The sequence below is a fragment of the Balaenoptera ricei genome, chromosome 1, assembly GCF_028023285.1.
Source record: "Balaenoptera ricei isolate mBalRic1 chromosome 1, mBalRic1.hap2, whole genome shotgun sequence".
In the NCBI taxonomy this organism is placed as follows: Eukaryota; Metazoa; Chordata; class Mammalia; order Artiodactyla; family Balaenopteridae; genus Balaenoptera; species Balaenoptera ricei.
Window position 1 is genome coordinate 109,932,312 of NC_082639.1, and position 6,000 is coordinate 109,938,311.

At 40.0% G+C, this 6,000-nt stretch overlaps 1 protein-coding gene across 5 annotated transcripts in view; it reads right to left on the bottom strand.

The window, feature by feature from the left end:
* Positions 1-5,566, bottom strand: part of TDRKH (tudor and KH domain containing) — a 29,850-nt gene extending 24,284 nt beyond the window's left edge. The window contains exon 1 of one of the 5 annotated variants that reach the window (XM_059901638.1): positions 5,469-5,566. The gene's annotated coding sequence lies outside the window, so the exon portion shown is untranslated. The remainder of the gene's footprint in view (positions 1-5,468) is intronic. The other 4 variants (XM_059901669.1, XM_059901653.1, XM_059901647.1 and 1 more) reach the window with 4 other exon arrangements.
* Positions 5,567-6,000: the final 434 nt, after the last annotated feature.

Sequence of the window (6,000 nt, forward strand, 5' to 3'; positions counted from 1 at the left end):
CACGAGCCCAGAGCCTGTGCTCTGCAACAAGATACGCCACCGCAATGAGAAGCCTGCGCACCACAGTGCAGAGTAGCCCCCGCTCGCCTCAACTAGAGAAAGCCCGTATGCAGCAATGAAGACCCAACGCAGCCAAAAATAAGTAAAAAATAAATAAATAAATAAACATTAAAAAAAAAAAAAGAGAAATCCAAATTGGAAAAGAAGTAAAACTGTCACTGTTTGCAGATGCCCATGATACTATACATAGAAAATCCTAAAGATGCTACCCAAAAACTACTAGAGCTCATCAATGAATTAAGTAAAGTTGCAGGATACAAAATTAATACACAGAAATCTCTTGCATTTCTATATACTAGTAATGAAAGATCAAAAAGAGAAATTGAGGAAACAATCCCATTTACCATCACATCAAAAAGAATAAAATACTTAGGAATAAACCTAAGGAGGCAAAAGATCTGTAGTCTGAAAACTATAAGATGCTGATGAAAGAAATCAAAGATGACCCAGATGGAAAAATATACCATGTTCTTGGATTGGAAAAATCAATATTGTCAAAATGACTATACTACCTAAAGCAATCTACAGATTCAATGCAATCCCTATCAAATTACCCACGGCATTTTTCACTAGAGCAAAAATATTTTAAATTTGTATGGAAACACAAAAGACCCCGAATAGCCAAAGCAATCCTAAGAAAGAAAAAGGAGCTGGAGGAATCAGGATCCCTGACTTCAGACTATACTACAAACAGCTCATGCAGCTCAATATCAAAAAAACAAACAACCCAATCAAAAAATGGGCAGAAGATCTCAATAGGCATTTCTCCAAAGACATACAGATGGCCAAAAGGCACATGAAAAGATGCTCAACATTGTTAATTATTAGAGAAATGCAAATCAAAACTACAATGAAGTATCACCTCACACTGGTCAGAATGGCTATCATCAAAAAGTCTACAAACAATAAATGCTGGAGAGGGTGTGGAGAAAAGGGAACCCTCCTATACTGCTGCTGGAAATGTTAATTGGTATAACCACTATGGAGAACAGTATGGGGGTTTCTAAAAAACTAAAAACAGAACTACTATATGACCCAGCAATCCCACTCCTGAACATATATCAGGAGAAAACCATACTTCAAAAAGATACAGGCAGCACTATTCACAATAGCCAAGACACAGAAACAACCTAAATGTTCATCGACAGATGAGTGGATGAAGATGTGGTACATATATACAATGGAATACTACTCAGCCATAAAAAATAATGAAATAATGCTATTTGCAGCAACATAGATGGACCTAGAGATCATCATACTAAGTAAAGTAAGTCAGAAAGAGAAAGACAAATACCATACAATATCACTTATATGTGGAATCTAAAATATGACACAAATGAGCTTATTTACAAAACAGAAACAGACTCAGACTTCGAAAACAAACTTATGGTTACCAAAGGGGAAAGCAGGTAGTGGAAGTATAAATTGGGAGTTTGGGATTAGCAGATACAAGCTACTATATGTAAAATAGATAAACAAGGTCCTACTGTATAGCACAAGGAACTACATTCAATATCCTGTAATAAACCATAATGGAAAATATGAAAAAAGAATATGTGTACATATGTATAGCTGAATCATTTGGCAGTACACCAGAAACTAACACAACATTGTAAATCAACTATACTTCAATTAAAAAAAAAAAAGATAAAATTCAAGTTTCAGGAAGGGTGTAGGTAATTTGGCACTTGACTTGTCAATGACAAAATCTTAAGTGTGTCTCCATAAGTATTAGTAAAAAGGTTTAGGGGCTTCCTTGGTGGCGCAGTGGTTAAGAATCTGCCTGCCAATGCAGGGGACACGGGTTCGAGCCCTGGTCTGGGAGGATTCCCACATGCCGCGGAGCAGCTAAGCCCGTGAGCCACAACTACTGAGCCTGCGCGTCTGGAGCCTGTGCTCTGCAACAAGAGAGGCCGCGATAGTGAGAGGCCCGCGCACCGCGATGAAGAGGGGCCCCCACTTGCCGCAACTGGGGAAAGCCCTCGCACAGAAAGGAAGACCCAACACAGCCAAAAATAAATAAATAAATAAATAAATAAATAAATAAATTTATTTAAAAAAAAAAAAAAAAGGTTTAGCCATCTAAACAGGTGACTTTGATTTGTTCCATGTGCCAGAAACCCGATTTGAATCCAACAGCTTGTTACTGATGGGTTTAATATTTTTGTCCCTGATTCATGGTTGAAATTTTGGAATGAAAACTATGGGGTGTCTCTTTCTATGTGTCTATGTGTGTTGTAGATGTGTTGTATTGCCAAAATTAATTTGTACAAGAACTCTATTTAACTGGCTTAAAGAAAATTAAGCACTTATATAAATACTTAGAAATATAAAAGAAACTGGCCGGAAGGAATTTCGGATTCACATGATCTTGTAAGCAGATAGGGTAAGAGGTCCCTGGGCATGGTTTTCTTGACAGTAGAGAAGCCATTTTTGGCCCAAGTCATTATGTGATCCAAGCCTGGCCACAATGCTTGTCATTGAACAGGTCTCAGTAATTAATGATTTTAAGGGAACAAAAGAATGCAGAAACAATGACTTATCAGGCAAGAGAAGTAATGATGGCAAAGATAATATATCAGTTGTAAAGACTCCTGGTTCTGTTTCAGTGGTAAAGATTAGCCTGAAGCACTGAACAACCAGATCAACTGGCACCAAGGGATGATCTGGTTGATGATGATGACTTTTTCTGACCCTCCTGACATCAATCAGCTAAAGCTTGGACTCTCAACCACCCAAACCCCTTCATGAATATGCATGTACCCTTACTTAAAACTTCCCCAATTTTGCTATTTGGGGAGACACTGCTTTAGAAAAGATCCTCAGTGTTCTCCTTACTTGCTGCAAGAAATAAATCCTTCCTTCTCCCGATCTTTGGCTTGGTTGTGTTTTTTGGCTTGACAGCCACCAAGAGGTGAACCCAGTTTTCCGGTAACAATCTGGGAAATATTCAGTATTGAATTAATGTCAGGTATTAAAGTTAGCTTAAGCTTGTTGGTTTAATTAACAATATATACCTTTAGAATCATCAACATTAAGTATAATACCTTTATTGTACCTAGGTTTACTGGAAATCAAACAAGACATTATTATATCTGTTGCAAAGTTTGCTGGCAAGAAAATAACTTGATATGATGAAACTTTTAAGTAAATAAAATAGAGGTAAATGCGATAAGAACTTTAGGTAAACTCTTTAGGAATAATTATGTTTGGGAATGTCTATTTAAAATACTCTCTAGATTTTGATAATTTGAAACTTTAGAGTTTTGCTAAATTAAGTTAAATGATGGAAGTCTACTGAATAGATAACTCCCAAATAAAATGAGATACTGAAGCATTAGTCACTGAACACAGACTTCCTTTTACAAAGAAACTACAGATATTTGAAACTATTTAATATGTTTGGTGCCACACTAAGACACTTACTATAAAAAAAGCACGTGTTTTCTAGAAACCATAAATATTATTTATAAGCTTGCTAATCTACAGAATGCTAATGTAAAAGACAGTTAATAATTGCTTACTTCTTAGTTTTCATTAAAAATTAGGGATTTAAGAGCTGAGATTTCTAATTAGTATACGTAATTTAAGCTACTAGAATAAGCGAAACATTTCAGTATACAAGGAAAGAGGAGTGTTTTCAGGAGAAAGATGGTATGAGGAATGGAAATACATTTCCGTATTTGCCTTTGAGATCTTTGTCACTTTGATTCAGTGAATAAGTATTGTTCCACAGTGACCTATGATCCTACTTGACCAAGTGTTTTAAAACTTTTTGATATTTCTGACAAACTTCGCAAAGATCAAATTCTAAAGAAAGTTCATTTGACCTCTAGCTAACTTTGAGGTTTTCCAAAGGGTCCCTGGAACACCTCAAAATGTTTTTCTCTCCATCTCAGAGAGAGGATAGAATGACCCTAGTATGACCCGCTATACTGAGTTGGATTTCATTGCTACTGGTTTCCATAGTACACCAACCATCCCTTCATAACACATGCATTGCTTGTAATTCTTGATTAATGGCTATGTCTGTAGTGAGAATGAACTGAAGGCAGCAACAGCACGTGTAGGGAGACCAATTCAGAGGCTAGTCCAGGTGTCAGTGATAGAGATGGAAAGAAGGAGACAGACGGTTCAGAGAGTTTTCAAAGGTAGAACACACAAGACCCAGCAATTGATTTATGGAAAGGTTAGAGAGTGAGCCAAGGAGCTGGCTACCAGGTTTCTCATTTGAGTAGATGGTAGCATTTGAGATAGAATATTGATGATTTGGTGGTGGAGGGAGTGTGGGTGGCAGGAAGATGAATGTCCGTGACAAGGATGAATTTATCAGGTGACTTCTATTTGAACCAAAACCTAAATTTTACTAACACCTCTTCAAATATTACAAATGAAGTCTGTGCTAATTTTGTTATCAGCTGATGTCTCACAGAAAATCTACTTGATTAATATTAATCAAGTATAGTTTTGTTTCCAATTTACATATCCTTTCATATTGTTAAGTTTCTCTTAAGAAAAATAAAAGTGGGAAATATGATGGAAATGGGAATAACTGTATAGTACCAAATGCTAGCTTATGTTTGATTTTATTACTGCAAATTGAATGTGAAGAGGAGACTAAAACTTAAGAGCATAGCTCCTGGGGAAACCAGGTAAAGAGGAGACACGTGGGTCATTTCAAGGTTGAGAAATATGGCTAGACAACGCTTTTCAGAAAAAGCTAACTTTGAAGTTTCCTGACATTTGTATTAAACAGTTGCTAACAACTATCTGATATGCATTTCAAAACACAAAGTGAGCTCCATGGGGGCAAGGATCTATCACTCCAGTATCTCCTAACAACCAGAACTTACAAAGTACCTAAAACATGGTGATAGGCTTGTTGAACTGAAGCAGCTCATTCAATTTTCTCATCCTTGCTACATTTATTTTTAAAGCAGTGCGTGAAAGAAGCCTCCACCCACTTCTCGCAAGCTGAGGAAAGAGTAGCTTTGACACGGGAGTCTTGAGCCAAAACCCACGATTCTATCTGTATTAAGAACTAAAGAGGGAAGCTGGAAAAACAAACAAAACCCCCTTACTCTGATGACTGTAAATAGTCATCCTATCAGAGATAATTAAAGAAAAAGCTGTGGAAAATAAAAGGCAAACTGATAAACTGATGGTGATTGGCTTGGGGCAAACCCTCCCGCACTGGTGCAAGGGTCCGTCGTGGCTTAATCCTGGGACGAGCGCATTTCCCCTGGATACGGTTACTAGCCTCGGGGTGGGGGAAAGCTTTCCCCACACCCTCTCCTCGTCCGGGGGCGCTTCCCCTCCCTAAGCCCCACATTTTCGCCTCCTTGTTGCCACTGGCGCCCCTGGCCCAGCCTCCCCCACTCCCCAAACCTCCGCTCCCGGTCCCCTACTTTACTGCTTCTCGAGTCAGCCGTCGCGCGCTCCGCCTCGCACCTCAAGCCAGAGGCCGTCGTCTCCTCTCACTCACAGCGCCACTCGGAACCCCGCGGTCCTAGCTTCAGCCGCCACTTCCCCGCCCCCGCAGCCAGCCCGCACCAATCAATGCCCGGGTCGCAGCCCGACCAATCAGTCTTCCCCCCCATAACCAATCCTCACGGGGGCTGCCCCTGAGCGACGGCGTTGCTCCGTGCTGGTACCCAATTACCCGGATGGAATTCAAAGCCGGCCCACCAGGTCAGCCAATAGGCTCCAGGGAAAGCCGACATCGTTAATTGAGATTGCACCTGCTGAGTATTAAACAGCCAGTTAGAGGCTCCCGGAGTACTCCCTGCCAATCTCTAGGCCAATTACCGAGGAGGCTTCCACCTCCTAAGCCTGGGGGGAAAAATAGCGCTCCCAAGGTGCGAGGGGGTGGCGTCACTCAGCCGCATCACCGTTCGCACAAAATTAGTGCCTTTGTACAAAGCCAGTGCGACCCCACAA